Source organism: Notothenia rossii (assembly GCF_949606895.1).
Source record: "Notothenia rossii genome assembly, chromosome: 4".
Taxonomy (NCBI): domain Eukaryota; kingdom Metazoa; phylum Chordata; class Actinopteri; order Perciformes; family Nototheniidae; genus Notothenia; species Notothenia rossii.
Window position 1 is genome coordinate 51772309 of NC_136902.1, and position 17916 is coordinate 51790224.

Consider the following 17916-nt stretch of genomic DNA (forward strand, 5'->3'; position numbering starts at 1 on the left):
GAGAAAGAAAATATTGTAATTGAATCACACTAGGACCACAGCACACTAAATATGTAATGACACATAAACAATATTATCCAGAATAAGAAGTCTACCTGGTTTGCAGTTTTTATAAGGCTCCAAGCATCCACGGCAGACGTCAATGGTGTACATGACGTGGAAATCCTGCTTGTATGAAGCAGAGAACCAACTCCATGTAGCAACACCTGTGTAAAACAAGCATTTCAATAGAGCCAGAAAAAATATGCATAGACACCACAGCTGTCGTATACTGCTGCACCTTCACTGAATCACTTACTCTCAAGCCAGCGAAAGTGGGCCCCTCTTCTGAAAGACACAGTGGACATTGTGTCTCTGAAGGTGGTACACACTAGAGCGAGTGTTGAGTACGCTTTGTCACCTTCCTGGAGAACCATTTCCATCAGAATGTCCGAAAGAAGACAGTTTGGCAGCTGTGAAGTATTGGTCAGACTAGATCAAACATATTTAACAACACATTGACTAGACTGTTGCCAGCACAATCGAAATACCAAGATTCTTTGGGCTTCAGGTAGCAAAAATACACATTTTTAATATTAATGTTGAATATATCACACACATTTTTCTTATGTTTTTTTATTCTTCTCCTTGAGGTAAAAAACAGCTATCAATAAAGTTTAAAAAAGCAGTGAGACATAATAGTTGGAAATTCTGCCGTGATCACAGGTCGTTTTTTAAACAAAAAACAGTTACTGCTTAGCTGAAAAGATATTACCTCCAATATGAAGCACATGTTGGACTTTTGAGACTGGACCTTTGAAGGAAAATATAAGGTGTGGGTCATGTCATTGTTTAATTACATGTGCATACAATTATCAATATTGATATGTATGCATGTGTTAAATAATCTGGATTGTTACATTTGTTTATCACAAACAGGAGTGTGCCTATCGGCCTCATGCTCACCTCATCTTTCGTTTCTTTGGGACCCTGTACACTGGCTCCAGTGCCCCTTTGAGCAGCTCTCTGGCCTCATTGGTCCAGTAAGAAAACCTCTGTCCGTGGCTATAAAAATCACATAATATCAGGATGAAAATGTAAATCAGTGTCAAAGAAACTGTTGTCTATAAAGTAACATTTAAAAGGTAAGATTTACCCTTCAATCTGGTACCGTTCCATCAGCATAATGCACCACCATTTCCGGATCTGTGCTACGTCCCGCTACAAGACAATGTAACAATAATAAAGTTGAAAATGAATGGAACCTCATCATTTGTCTACTCAATGTTAGCCCCCTCTTCCCCCTGAAATACTAACTCAGAGGATAAATACTGACCTCGGTAAACCAAAGTGGAGCATCTGTGCTGAGGTTGAGTGCATACTGTGAAAGGATAAAGATCTGTTAAGTTATGTGTTTCAAAAATTAACAAAACCCCTTAAAAAAAAAGTGTCAAGAGAGGAATTTACCATCAGTATGAAGACACCAGAGTCATTGCCCGTGGTTTGGTGAGGCAAACCCTGTAAGAATTGGGAATATAACAGTGATGTGCATGGTCAAAGGGAAAATAAAGACATGTGAAAGCAGGTGTATGAGATGGTGGAGAAATGTACCTCGACGTCGATGCCAAACTTTACTGTCCACTGACCTGGAGCAATGCGGTGCGCTAGGTCACTGTCAAAATAAATTATAAGACATGGGAATTGATTTGTTGAAGGAACGCTATACTCAATATAATTCCTGTTTTTGGAAAAGCCACTGAACGGGGCTAAAATAAAACAAACAAAAAGACGTTTACCAGCCTCTGAACAAAGCTGAACTTTAAAACAACCTTTGAACAAGGCTTATAACAAAATGAACATTATAATTCATAGCATCCTGTTGCAGACTTTTTTTTTTGGTTCCACTAAGGACACACCAGACTTTGTGGAAATGGAGATATATTGTAAATGAATTTGATCAGATTCAGATCCCTGGTCTACAAGATGGTTACTGCAGTATTAGAATACTATAAACTATTTAGAATTCCCATACAAGCCACAGAACGGGGCTGGGTAATCATGTTACAAAAACCTAAAGATGTCCTTGTAGGAACTGTCACCAAAGCCATCTGGCTTAAGAGGGTCGAGCAAATACAACTCTCTCTTTGCTGGCTTGATCACCTGTCAACCATTCACAAAACAGCTGAAATTAGACATAATCCAACACCACAAGAAAACCACACAGCACAACTTGTGTTCATTTTGTACCAGCTGGTGAGATCATTTGGAACAGACTCACGCAAAGCAAATAGTGATCTGCCTCTCCTTGCCGTCGACTCCAGGCAGGGATTAAAACCATGTCCTTGGTGGCCATTTTGTCAGCCTAGTATTATAAACAAGGGATTTTAAGTTGCTGTATATCAATGTCAAGCAACATAGAAGGTCTCAAGCAACAGGAACTTACTGGAAAACTGGCCAACGCGTCAGCTGTTTTGGACTTCCAGGTAGGAACCACATACATGTCCACGATGTGTATATGTTTGCCCTATATTGATAGTTTTCCAAAAAAAATGAAATCTTCATAGAAGTATGTTCAACAACAAGAGAAAACCACACTTCACGAGATTGGAGTTTCACCACTAAACAGCTATTTAGAAAATATGTGTTATTCAAAAGAAAAAGCTGGCCAATGATGTCTGTTGAAAACCGTACATGTCTTTGGCTGGCTTCTTGTACCATCTTCAGGCACGTGTTTCCAATCTGAAACAGTAACAACAGTAAGTTACCTGTGCCATTTATTTGAGACAAGATAAAGTTGGCAGGAAAGCTCTAGTATACCTACATTTGACTCCATGCACTGAGGAAGACCCAGGCTCCAAAAGTCCTCTCTGGTCAGGCACACATCCCCTTCCTTCACAATGACCTCTGCTCCAGGCCTATCGTGGTCTAGCACATAGCTGAGCTGCATATAACAGATTGCAAAACATACTTCAAGCCAATAGAAAACATAGAAAAATTAAAATCAAAACAATGCACCTCCATCACTGTGCATGAAGTAAACATATATCTACCAGCTTGGATTGAATCGGATGTAGATCCTTTGCGTATTTCGCACCAGAGAGGGCATACTGGTGGTCAGCAACCGATCCCTCCGAATCCAACTTCGGTTCAGCTCTTATTAGATAGATAGACAAAAAATAAACAGTATTATTCAAGTACCACACATGAAGTATACCTAAAATGTGTCCTTGTATTGATAATCGAAATACCTCTCAACGTAGGCTGGATAAAGGGCTTCAGCTGAGACACATTCACACCCTGTCTCAGCTGAGCTCCTGTTGAGCCCAACAGGGTTGCCACACCCTTGTTGGTGATTGAGGAAACCACATAAGGCCCAAACCAGTTGCACTCCAGTTTTCCACCTTTTCGGCCCTCCTTCCTCTTATTCGCTCTTAGGACCTCATCTCCAACATTAATCAGGAAAGATTTTACATTCTTTCGCTTGATTGTTTCAGAACGGATTTTTTGTCTCTGTTGTGCAGTTTGAATGTTCTGGTAAATCTGAGAAAGATATGTAACAGTTATCATTTACAGTCTTTAACATACGCTTGCATTTTTTAGGAGTTATTATGTTTTAAATATTGCCATTTTATTCTCACCTTCGAGTGCAAATCTGCAACGGTTGCAGCCTTTGCCTCAAGCTGCTGTTCTGCCTCATCAGCAGGCACCAAAACAGAGGTATCATCCCCGTCATTGTGTGTTGCATTTATTGAACCCGGGAGGCGAGGGTGCCTCCCAAACTGGGCAAAATAGGGCGTGCACTTGGTTGACCTCTGAAAACATAAAAATTCCTTTTACAGGGTATATGCAGAAATCCTTGGGTCAAATGTAATACCTTTTAAGACCTTTTTTAAGACCCTTTCCATACATTTTAAGACCTCATCGCAACTTTGAGTTCTAACCGGTTACATTGGCGACACACTTTACCTCACATTGACTATATTGATTGTAAGACAGCAAAACTAAACAGAGTGCAGACAGACTACTGAAGCCTCCTCTCCACATGAACTTCAACCTCTCTGTGAAGGTCAGGTTTAATGCAGTATGCTGCTTTGTTGCTTCTGTACTCTGTGCTCTTTCATTCCAGTAAAACTCCTCAGAAAACATTAGAAACCAGTATTTGACCAATAAATGAAACAATTGACAAAACTTTGAACTATGAATTATATTAAACTTTGGTGAGCTTCAGCGGGGTAATGCCATATAGGAGATCCCTCACAAATACCCAGGGGTTAAATTGGGCTGGGGCTGTCCGGGGCTAAGCCCTGGCACATAGGACGATGCTCTGACGTCATCACCCTCACACATTTGTCATATGTTTACAAAAAACGATATACAGGACTGTCTCAGAAAATTAGAATATTCTGATAAAGTTCTTTATTTTCTGTAATGCAATTAAAAAAACAAAAATGTCATACATTCTGGATTCATTACAAATCAACTGAAATATTGCAAGCCTTTTATTATTTTAATATTGCTGATTATGGCATACAGCTTAAGAAAACTCAAATATCCTATCTCTAAATATTAGAATATCATGAAAAAGTATACTAGTAGGGTGTTCAACGAATCACTTGAATCGTCTAATTAACTCGAAACACCTGCAAGGGTTTCCTGAGCCTTGAAACACACTCAGCTTGGTTCAGTAAACTAAATCACAAGTATGGGGAAGACTGCTGATCTGACTGCTGTCCAGAGGACCGTCATTGACACCCTCCATCAGGAGGGTAAGACACAAAAAGAAATTTCTCAAAGAGCAAGCTGTTCACAGAGTGCAGTTTCAAAGCACATCCACAAAAAGTCTGTTGGAAGGGGGAAATGTGGCAGGAAACGCTGCACAACCAAGAGAGATGACCGCAGCCTTAACAGCATTGTGAAGAAGAGTCGCTTCCAGAATTTGGGGGAGCTTCAAAGACAGTGGACTGAAGCTGGAGTCCAGGTATCAAAAGTCACTGTTCACAGACGTGTCCAGGAAATGGGCTACAATAGCCGTATTCCCATGGTCAAGCCACTTCTGAACTCAAGACAACGGAAGAGGCGTCTGACTTGGGCTAAGGAAAAGAAGCACTGGACAGTTGCACAGTGGTCCAAAGTCCTCTTTTCAGACGAAAGCAAGTTTTGTATTTCATTTGGAAGTCAAGGCGCCAGAGTCTGGAGAAAGGCTGGAGAGGAGCAAAATCCAAGTTGCTTGAAATCCAGTGTGAAGTTCCCACAGTCAGCGATGGTTTGGGGAGCCATGTCAGCTGCTGGTGTTGGTCCACTGTGTTTCATCAAGCCCAGAGTAAATGCAGCTGTGTACCAAGAGATTTTAGAGCACTACATGCTTCCGTCTGCTGAAAAGCTCTATGGAGATGAGGAATTCATTTTCCAGCATGATCTGGCACCTGCCCACAGTGCCAAAACCACCAGTAACTGGTGTACTGACCATGGCATTACTGTCCTCGATTGGCCTGCAAATTCCCCTGACCTGAACCCCATAGAGAATATGTGGGGTATTGTGAAGAAGAAGCTGAAAGACACCAGACCCAACAATGCTAATGAGCTAAAGGCCGCTATTGAAGCATCCTGGGCATCCATAACACCTCAGCAATGCCACAGGCTGATTGCCTCCATGCCACGCCGCATTGATGCAGTAATCCGTGCAAAAGGATTCCCAACCAAGTACTGAGTGCATTAATGGACATTTTCAAATGTTTGATTGTGTTTTGCTGTTATAAATCTTTTTTTTTTACTTGGTCTGAGGAACTATTCTAATTTTTTGAGATAGGATTTTTGAGTTTTCTTAAGCTGTATGCCATAATCAGCAATATTAAAATAATAAAAGGCTTGCAATATTTCAGTTGATTTGTAATGAATCCAGAATGTATAACATTTTTGTTTTTTTAATTGCATTACAGAAAATAAAGAACTTTATCACAATATTCTAATTTTCTGAGACAGTCCTGTATATGTTAAGACTTTTCTCGTTCTTAATATAAACTATATTTAGGGTCTATATGTGTTGACTTTACTTTAAAATAGCAGATCTCTGTGACCGTATATAGTTTGGCTTAGACCCCGGCCCCACGAGGACGCATACAGTAAAACGCATACGCAAACGCAAAAAAGTTTTCCGTTCATACGCATTTGATTCATTAATGTGTCCGTTCACACTAGACCGCTGGAAATGCTGGAAACGCTGTAGTACATATGTCAGGCCTGTAAGTGGCGCTGCTGCCGCCACAAAATACATCAAAGCAGTGAAGAAGACCCCGGAGCATGGTTGCCCTTCTGTTTATTCTCCGTGGTGGACGACGTGTTCTCCTGCTGTATATCTCTCAGGTAGTCCACCAGCAGATGAAAAACACCCACCTCTCCGCCTCTTCCAAGGGACGAGGGAACCGTGCGGCAGTTTCCGTTAAAAAAAATGTTCCGCCGGTCAACATGTCCGTTAAAGTTTAAATCTTCCGTACAAAATTAGAAAAGTGCAGATCAGAGGTCTTCTTTGTTATTTATTGAGCTTTAAAACAAATTGATAACGACTCTGTTCTCTGTATAATAATATTTAATAAACGGTGCCTGCCTCTCTTTTCCTCCCCCTCTTCTGACAGCCCAGCAGCAGCAGGAGACGTTGGGAGAGGGAGGCGGGCTATTTCATCGTAATCAGAAAATGATCATATAGGGCTTACACACGGAGCCGTTGGACCCCCAGAGCGTTGCGTGGGCCGGTCTACCCACCTTGGGACCCCCCCCCCCCCCCCCCCCCACAGAGCGGAGCAAGGCAACGAAACTTAAAATAAGAAGCAGCATTTTACGGCGCACTATGCATGGGGCCGCCTTGAGGGGGTTTCCCGACATGTCATTTCAGTAAATTAAAGGGTGTTTCATGTTGTCGTTGCTGTGGGACTTCTTAATACCTTGGAAAATGCCGTTTAATACTTTTAAATACTTTTTTAAAGCCTTAAATTTCGCTAAATGGATTTATCAACTTTTAATACTTTTTAAGACCCCGCGGACACCCTGTTTTAGTATCTCTGTTGAGCATTGTTTCCATCTGCATTTGTTACAACATTGTACCTGCTTTGAGGTGTTAATGCTGGCCACAATGCCCCTCAAGTGTTCATCCCACTCATTCTGGTCCTCTCCGCAGTACTTGGAAAGTGCTTTTTTGATGGTTTGGTTGGTACGCTCATCTTGGCCATTGCACTGGGGATGGTAGGCTGAAGTGATGCAGTGTTTTACACCCAGTGCATCGAAAACACCACGGTTGACCTGCAGGTGGTTTAGTGTACACCAATTACCCTGATCGTATTACATTGTTACACATAACACATACACTGTATTAGATAGATTATTGTACCTCATTCACAAATTCCCGTCCTTGGTCGGTAATGATCTTCTCGAAAAGCCCGAAATCGAGAAGAATGTTGATGATCTTTTTTGAGACCTCAGCAGCTGTTTTCTGGTAGAGAGTTTTTGCTACCACCCACTTGGTGAATAAATCGGTCGCTGTTAGAATGTATCTGCAATATGAAATGCAGAATGTTGTAAATACATACAGAATAACTGTCAATTATTTCCTTTCTTTTTAAACCAGAATCTTCACGTTTAGAACCTTTAAAGGAGGTTACACATACTTCAGCCCATCATGATAGTACCTTTTGCCCTTAGCAGTGGTGGGAAGTGGGCCAATGAGATCCACACCAAGGACAGTCCATGCCTCGGGAACATGAATCGGATGCAGTACGGGTGCAACCGTTTTAATGGCCTCGTGTTGCTGGCAGCGGGGACACTCATCAACCTTCGCAAATATCATACATTTTCAATCAGCAAAACAAAAAACTTTAGGTATAAAAATGATAGAACAGAGAAAACTTTCAGAGGAGACAGAATTAAACTGTTCAAGTTCTGAAATATGTTTTTAGACAGCTCTGATGTCTCACTCTGTTTCAATGTACACATACAACACATTTCTATTGATCAATAATCAGTCAGTCAAAAACTCCCACCCATTTCTTCACGTCTTCCCGCATAGTGGACCAGTGGTACGTTGCCAAAACCTTCTCGGTGGTGCGCCTTCTCCCTGCATGACCTCCGGAACACAGGTTATCATGGCACTCCTTCAGGACATCGATAATTTGGTCCTTGGTGCACACAACCATCCTCTCATTGTCCTTGTACGTGTAGTACAAATCTCCAGCTGGCACATCAGGAACAAAAAACAATCATTTAGACATGGGTAGAGATGACATTATGACTAAAAGCTGTTCAAGAAATCCAGTGGCAAATGGGGTTTAGACGTAACAACTACAGTAATAGTGTGTATACTAATAAAAAGAAAAAGGAGAAACAAGCTGTGGAGTCCTTGCGATTTACTGAAACATTTTGGAATTGCAATATGATAAACCATTAGAGGTATGATCACTTTTGCACCAAAAAACACCATTAGATAAATAGATATATACTTTATTGATCCCTAAAAGTAAAGGGATGTGATGATGTCACATGGACAGGGGGTTTATACCTCATAATAAAAACGTATGTTCATGACTTAACCATGGCCTTATTCTGTTACTTACCTTTGATCAGGTATTGTTTGGATGCCCTCCGAATTAACGCCTTCCTTGTATCAGGCTTTTCAGCGGCGATGGTGAGATCGTGGTAACCACCATTGAGCACGTAGTGCTTTATCTCAATATAAAAGCTCTCCATTTCTGTCATGAAACTTAAGAACAAAAGAAAATATGACATACTACCTATGGCGCGAAAATGTCGCGGTCATTATGGGGAAGCGGAGGGATTGAGATCGGCATGAAGGTGTTATTTTCACCATAATGACCAAGTCGCTGCACATTATCCCGCTTATTACATGGACACATTCTCAACAAAGTAACGATATGACTCCCAATATTAATTGAAATGCTTTTGTGGATTTAGAAAATGATTTAAAAATAGTTGTATGTATTGATTGAAATGTACATGCATCCGCTAAGAAAAATAGTCCGTTGTTACTGTTTGAACTAACGTACCAACGGCAACATAACAAAAGAACATATTACATATTACCTATGGCGTGAAAATGTTGTATATATACATATTTCAAAACCCTCTATACTCTATACAGCGTGGGTAAATTACCGTACAGCCAATCACAATGCGTGACATCATTGACGTCATTACGTCGTACGTCGTGACGTCACTGGTAAGAGACGGACCCCGAACACATCTGGTACCGACACCGGCTCTTCCACAGAGTTTGCCACTTGGGTACAACAAGGGATGTTACTAAACGTCATTTGTTATTTAAAAGTAGGGAATATGGAGGCCTGGGAGCCATAGACCTGGGCATTAAACAAACAAATTACCTTTATAAAAAACATCTCAGCTGCAATCAATAGGAAAGCACCTTGAGTTGAGGATGGAGAAATGGGATGGAAGAAAAGAAGAGGCAGAGCTAGAAATTGTCCATATTACAAGTTAATTTATGGTGACCTCACAACTGAAGTTCAACATTTAGGGATTGATTGGATCGGACTACCGAAGAGTAATTTTTAAAATGATAAACGATTTCAACGTTATAACATACAAAAACCTAACACCTGACGAAGGTAACAAAGTCTTAAAATTAGTAAAAAGTAAACAGTTATCGGAGAGCATGAGAGACGTGAGGTGGCTGATATCAGTCAACAGACTTGCGGTCAGAGCTGTGGTTTCATGGAGCTGCTATGTGAAAACTAGAACATGCCCCATGATTAACTGTGAGGAGGACAAGACTTTACAGCACCTCCTCATGGACTGCTACAGAGCCCAGGAGGTGTGGTTGCTCCTACGGGGCATCGGTTTAGAGTTCAATGTAAATTATGTCTCAATCATGTATTGTATTCTGGATGAGGGGATGGACAATAAACACAGGGAACCTTTTCAGCTGGTAATTTGTATAACATGTATGAACATCAGGAAGACAAGGTGCAAGATGATACTAAATCAGACGATCATAAACAGTGGCACCATCGTGAAACAAATACTTAATGAACTAAGGAGAAGAAAAACCCTGGACAAATCCCAGACTCAGCCATGGGGCGTTTTGAGTCTGTGACCGAACTGAGTCTCATTGGAATATAAACGTGCTCTCTTTATGTTATTTATATATTTATGAATTGTGCATTTTTCCTTATATTAAATATAGTCTTAATCACAACTAAAGTATAGCTTATAGGTAACTTATTTTCATGAAAGAGGGAAAAGCCTAATGGGAATGTTATAACAAGTCTGAAAATAGTCAACTATTGGTTTACATGCAACACAACGTTTGCTGTTGAGATGTATCAACGTACAATGAAAGTTGTTGCCATGCAAGTGATAGCTAATTGTTTCATAAAATATTAATACAAGCCGGGTCAACCCTTTTTTACAAATCAGTTTTTGCTACACAGCTATGAAAAAAAGCAGAACATTAAGTAAATAAACACGCTCATGGCATATGTAACAACTTTCCCTTCTTAATAAAAATTGCATTTTAAAAACATGAATTGAAGTTCCATTGGCTTCTTTAATTTGTTGAACATCCAGCCAAACAGGTTATCGTCAACTAGTCACTGCAGGTGCTTTTTCATTCAGCGATGTCATAAGCTGCCTCACAATTAAATCAAAAGAAGTGAATATTTCCCCTTAACCACTTTAAAGATTGGATTTGTCATATCAGAGGCCAACTTACGAAAATCTGATAACCAAGAGTCCTATTTTAACTATTACAAGATCAATAAAATCTAATAAAAATGAAATAATGCTCCCCTTCCTCCTTAGTTGGAGAATTTGGAGTAAAGTTTATAGTCTTATTTAAACATGACATTTAAAGGTAGGGTAGATAAGTTTGAGAAACCGGCTCGAGATACGCTTTTTGTTATATTCCATGGAATGCTCTTAACATCCCGATAGCAATGAATACATTAAATGCTTTGACAATAAATACATACAAAAAATGTCGTCTGTGGAAGCCGTAGTACTGTAAAAAGCACGACCAATCATCTGAGCCGGCCCGGCTAAAGTAACTGGATGGCCCACCTGCCTGTCAGCCTTCCATCTGTGCACAAACTTATCTCGTGCCCTCATTGGTCATGTGCGCGTTCGTGTGTTGGTGGAGGTGCTCTGTGAGGAAGTGTCAGATTTTCTCCGGTTGTGTATTTTCAAATTCTAGTGATCTCTAGCTGGTTTCTCCAACTTACACAACCTACCTTTAATGTGAAGATGCTTGAATACCAAAACGACAAACAAAAACGATTTTGTAAAAATCAACTTTAAAAATCAAATGTATTTAAGGTTACATTTAAGCTTTCATTTCATTCAACAGAGATGGGGAGGTTTTTTCAACTGTCACAAGATGGACGAGCTATCTGACTATTTAAGGTCACGACATGTGCCTGAGGAAGACATACAGCGAATGGAACAGGAGAAGGTAGTTTATACTGTATATATTTTGTTTTTATATTTCTGAACATTTCTTGTTATTGTAGTAAAGTGTCTTTATTACATGTACAGCACTTTGGCTCAACCAAAAATCGTTTTTAAATTTGCTCTATAAATAAAACTTGATTTGATTTGATATAGGAAATATGTGACAATTCACAAATAAACATAAAAAAACCCAAAGTTTGGAAGAGCTTTGAAAATAATACCTGGTGCTGTGTATGCAGGTTTTTAATTGTTGTAATTTAATTCACTTGACCTAAGAATTCTTGATATATTTCTTCATTTTAGATGGATTCCAGTGTCATAACTCTCATGACAGATGACCAGCTGAGAGAGTATCTGCCATCCTATGGTGATCGACTGGCTGTTTTTGGATACTGTAGACGGAAGGAAAAAGAACCCACGAGTCGCAAGTCAAAGTTCTTTGATCGACTTAGAGGAAAGCTCTCAAGAAACAAAGGTGATCATGTGTCTGAGACAGACCATCAAACCGCTCCAAAGAATGCTCAGAAGAATGCTCAGAAGAATCAAAGAAAGATTGAAATTGGATGGGTGCATTTCAGAGAAGGGTAATTTGTGCAGGTACGCACCAAAAAGGGTGGAGGGACCAGAAAAGAGAGTGTCATGAAGGACAGTACAAAACAGAACCTAATTGAAAAGGCCGTGCAGTTGTTTTTTCCAGATGGAAAAAATGCAGAGGGGAGCCTTACTGATTTTGACATTGATTTAACGGACTTTCAGCGGCATTCATTAGAGGATAGTATCACAGTCAAGGAACTGTATGAAAAGACAAAATTACCTCTCTTACGTTTCTATTTAACAACCAAGAAGAGAGACATTGCCAGTGACATAAATCTGGTGGAAAACAATAGTGATGCAACTGCTCAAGAAGGTGAAAACACACATGCCAGACCTAATATCTATCACCTCTCTACAGACACAACTGCAACAGATCCGGTGGAGATAAGTACTTCAGATGTCATTTTTGTTGGAAGCAGCACAGTTTTTGCAAATGAAAACATTGATAGTGTTTCCCTTCTTTACACCACAGTCAACCCAACTGATGCATCCAGTTTGCAAGAACATGAAACACTGTTTCATGTCGGTGCTTTAGATGATAGTGGCAACTTACCGCACAGACAGCATCTCTCTGATGGAGTACTCCAGTCTTGATGATACATTGCCTCTCTCTACGGAACTGTCTATTGAATCATCCATGCCTCCTTCAATGGATATGTTTCAGGAACAAGCCAATCAGAGACAAAGAGTGAAGAAAATTATTGTTCTTCATCGTGGACAGATTCTCAGAGAACTTATTCTAGTGTTTTCTGAGGAAAATATCATGGAGAATGACTTTCACTTCCAAGTTATTCTTCCCGATGGAAAGCTTGAAAAAGCTGTGGATGATGGAGGTGTTATGAGGGATATACTGTCCGAATTTTGGAATGACTTTTATGAGCAGTGCACTATGGGAAATGGCTTCAAAGTGCGATACCTGCGTCATGATTTTGGTAAACAAGAATGTGAAAGTGTAGGCCGAATAATCACATTTAGCTGGCAAAAAGAGAAGTACCTTCCTGTTAAACTTTCACCTGTAATTCTGGAGCAAGCTCTTTTGGGCTTTGTTGAGAGTGATCTTGTGGACAGCTTTCTCAAGTATGTGTCAGAGTCTGAGCGGGTAATCTTTGAATCTTGTCGTTCAGATTTTGAAGGTGTGGACCAAGAAGAATTGTTGGAAATCATGGATATCCACAACTGCCGGCGGCTTCCAACAGCAGATAACTTTGAGCAAATCTTGAAGGAGATTGCTCACCAAAAACTGATTCAAGAGCCTGCTTTTGTGATTGAACAGTGGAACAACACACTTGCACCTCTTAGATCAGAGCTGAAAGGGATTGCAGCAGTCTATGAAGAGCTACAACCAACATCAAGAAAGATCATGAGATCAATGACTTACCCCAGTACACAGAATGCCCAGGAGAAACAAATGGTCAAGTATGTTAGTGCATATCTTAGAGAGTCAGACACCCAGCACCGCTCCCTTTTCCTCAGATTTTGCACAGGATCAGATTTGTTCACAGGAAAGAGCATCACTGTCAGCTTCACACAACTTCAGGGATTTCAAAGAAGACCTGTTGCTCATACATGTGGCTGTTACTTGGAGTTGCCAGTCAGTTACGACCACTACCCAGATTTCCGACATGAAATGAACAAAGTCTTAGATAGCAACGTGTGGGTAATGGATATTGTCTAAGATACAAAGATTTCAGCTTACAGCAACTAGACTGCAATCAGAGGTTCACGTTTAGAATTTTTAGGTTTTCCAGATTATTGTGAAGGAAGTAATACAGCTTGTTTAACCTTACTGAGTGCCACCGCATCAACATCTTGTCAATATTTCTTTACGGCTTTTAGCAACTTTTGTTGAACATTGTTTTCAGTTTAAGAACATGTTTACGTTTCAATGCAGATAACTTTCTGTGAATACCTCAGTTAAGGAAGTAGTTTAAGATTGATGGTTTATATTGCTAGACTTCACTAATAACCTGAGTCTAAATCAGTTATTTCAGACAACAATGTATATCTTCCTTTGTTAAGCACTATTCTATTCAGGTGCTGTTCTTGTTATTTACCAAAAGACAGTTTGGCATTTAAACCACTCATAAACGTATCGATGGATTACGATTAAAGGCTGCTGATGCTGTAGCAAGTTAGATTAAAATGCAGTCAAAATGAAAACAGCAATTTTGGTTTCAGAGGTTTATTGAAGTCTGCCAGCTTATTGGTTGGATTCAGATAAATGGAAGGGGAGAAAGGAGCGAGGAGAGAGGAGTGTTTGAGGAAGTCACTCGCTCTGTCTCACTCTCTGCTGCCTGCTCTTCCCTGGCTTAGCACACCATTGTGAAAGCAGTGGGAGGATGGAGGGATGCAGAAGGAGAGAGGATGAAAAGGGAAACAGCTGCTGCCTTTAAACTGATGTTCTTCTTATGATACAGGACATGCTCAGTGACTCAGCCATCAAAGAGCTGCTTGGAAACAATTATATCCAGTCAAAATGAAAACAGCAATTTTGTATGCTACCTGTTTAAATAATTGAATAAATAATTATATTAATACATGTGTGTATTTTGCATTGTATCCTGTTTTTACACATAGTCAATCAAAGGGCAACACATGACTTTGTTTGTGTGTACATAAAAATATATGTACTGAGAATATTTGGTACATCTTTGACGTGTCTCAAACAGCTAAAATTATATATTCATTCATCACAGGTTAAAGTATATTATAATTCTGACAATTGCAATCAGTATATATATTTCAATTTGTCCTGGAATGAAACAGGAAACACATTTCTGAAATATAAATTGGGACACTGCCCCAGAAAAGTTAATGATCCAGTTCATTGTTCATCAGTTGTCTGAGTGTGATATACAGGTTAACAGTTTCAAATACATCATTTGTTAATTTCAGATTATACTCTGACATTAGATCCACACAGATATGCAACACATCTTCATCACATGGGAAGTCCTTGAACACACACTCATCAAGGCAGACTTGAACTTTCTCCAGGTCCACGTGGTGCAAACAATCTCTGCCTCCATACAGGTGAGGGACTGCATGCAATATGGAGGGACGTCCATGGGGTGATCGTGAGTTATGGACTTGACGGACTCTGTGATTGTTCCAAGTCAATACAACCTCATTAAGTTCTTCCTAGGAGGCAAATCATATTCAGTCAAATAGAAAATAGAAAAATACTGGGCAGTGGTGATTACTGCCTTAGTCAAGTATAGTCCTGACCCATGGTTTGTTATATTTGTGAGATTTGTCTAAAATGTAAATTGCAGCAGTGCAACTAATGTTATATCTTAACAGCTATACAAATGTGGTGGATAAACCCGAAAATAAAAATTCTTAAATACCTACTTATTTGACACAGCTACTCTGAATACCCACATATTTTTGTTAGCCAGAAACAATAACTTATTATTCATTCTATCCACGGAAAACAGGCAATTTCAATTTTACACATGGTCATTTGTGGCTATTTTAAATATATTCACCACATTCAACATTTATTTATTTCATAATGTGACAAGTACCTGTATTATTTGTAGAAAGCAGAACTGGATCAAGGACTTGTCCAAGAAGTTGTCTGAGAAGTAGCCATCTACACTCAGTTTGTCAAAAAGGTCCATCCAAAACTGGACACACTCACTTCGCAAGGTCAGCCACCATCGTTCAATATGCTGGTTTCCAGTGCTTGGACCAAAGGTTACATTGTCTGTTTCAGCTTGGTTCTCAGAAAAATGCAAAAACTGCTGCATTTCAGCCATATGGCCATTTTCTGTTCCTAAATCAAGTCTGAGTCTGGCAGGGCACCCACCAGCATTGATAACAGCATCAATAAAGTAGCCAGCGATGATCTTCGGGTCTTTGTTTGTTTTGTAAGCTTCAAGCCATATCATCTTTCTTGAAAACCCGTCAATGCATCCACTGATTGCAATTCCAAATGGCTTAAGCTTGTCGTAACCATCAATGTGCCATACATAGTTTGGACCACAGCTGTGGTAGATGCGCCTTCGTTGTCTGTTTCTTGACCTCAGATCAACACCTTCACTATCCAATAACTGTAGCAGTATTCGCACTGTTTCTCTGTCAGTCACAATTCCATGTAACCAACATTTTTGGTGCATCCATCTGTAACCATGACACTGACCAGATGTTTCCAGTTGCTGTTCAATGAAGATTGCCACCTCAGCCACATCGGTTTTATTCTTTCGACGCCAGAGCTGCTTCTTGCTTAAAATCCTTTCAAGGGTGCGTTTGCTTAGTACAACTCCATGTGAATCAGCAAGCAAATTAAGTATTTCATCTGTTGTAAATCCACGTTTAAAGTAGTCCTCAATGTACTCACAATCCATTTCCGTGTCAAGATAAATAGGAGAACTCGAGCCAAAGAGCTGCTTTATCTCATAATGGCTTTTTATCTCATAATGGCTTTTTATCTCATTATGGCTTTTTATCTCATAATGGCTTTTTATCTCATTATTTCGACTTTTTATCTCATAATTTCGACTTTTTATCTCATTATGACTTTTTATCTCATTATTTCGACTTTTTATCTCATTATTTCGACTTTTTTATCTCATTATTTCGACTTTTTATCTCATTATTTCGACTTTTTATCTCATAATGACTTTTTATCTCATAATGACTTTTCATGGGGATTTTATTTTTTTCAAGTGGCGGAAATGGTCTTCCATAACTTTCTGTATTTGTATGCTGTAGTTTAGTAGATATCTACAAACAAAGAGTCGCTATTTTTTTAAGACCATTTAGTGCTTCACATAATAAAATACAGAACGGCTGTAGCCTGATTATGCTTTAGGAGCAGTAGGTGTGTGTGGTAGTGTGTAGGTGTGTGTGGTAGTGTGTAGGTGTGTGTGTGTGTGTGTGTGTGTTGTACAATGCGTAGATGCGGCGGACAGACGGGTCTCAGTTGGTTTGGTGTCCGATGCTTACTTTTAATACTTGTACAACTTTTGGCCCGTAATTTCAATTCCCCATTTCAGCGACCAGAGAGGGGGGGGGGGGGGGGGGGATATATCCAGTCTCTGATTGTGTTACGTTATTATGAGAGTGCTCTCATACTTGTTTGATTCTGAAATTGTATATTTATATAAATATATGTGTGTGTGTATATGTCCGCATCTGTAGCCTATTATTGTCTCATTATACCGCACTTTCAATGAATTAAAAGTAAATATATATAAGTCGTCATGAACACATCTGTCCATCAGAGTGCTGCTGTGCCTCCTGTCGTCATTAATGGAAGTCTCTTTAAAATGACCGCTCAGAGGAGAGGAGTTCTCATTTCTCTAACCGCCTGCTGCTTCCCCTCCTCTCTCCTCGGTTCCTCTCCTCAGTCCTCCGCTCGCATCTCCTTTGGGCGGCACCAAGTCTCGAGTCGAGGATAGGAGTCGAGGAGGGGAAATTTGAGTATTGACAAACCTCTAGGAAGTCAGCCAGCAGCCACTAGAAGAGAGGAAGCCCACACAGGAGAGCTGTGATTGTACATCAAGAATTAATTACTGTGGTTTAAAAATGAAAATCTATTTGTCTTCTTTGCATTAGGCCTAAAAACACAGCCTCTCTTTTGTTGGTTTGACCAGTTGTCTTTAAAAAAAAGAAAAAAAAGAAAAAACCTATAAATTGTAAAAGCAGAAAAACGGATCATTATGCAGTAGTCTTTCTCAAGAGCACACACACACACACACACACACACACACACACACACACACACACACACACACACACACACACACACACACACACACACACACACACACACACACACACACACACACACACACACACACACACACACACACACACACACACACACACACACACACACACACACACACACACACACACACACCT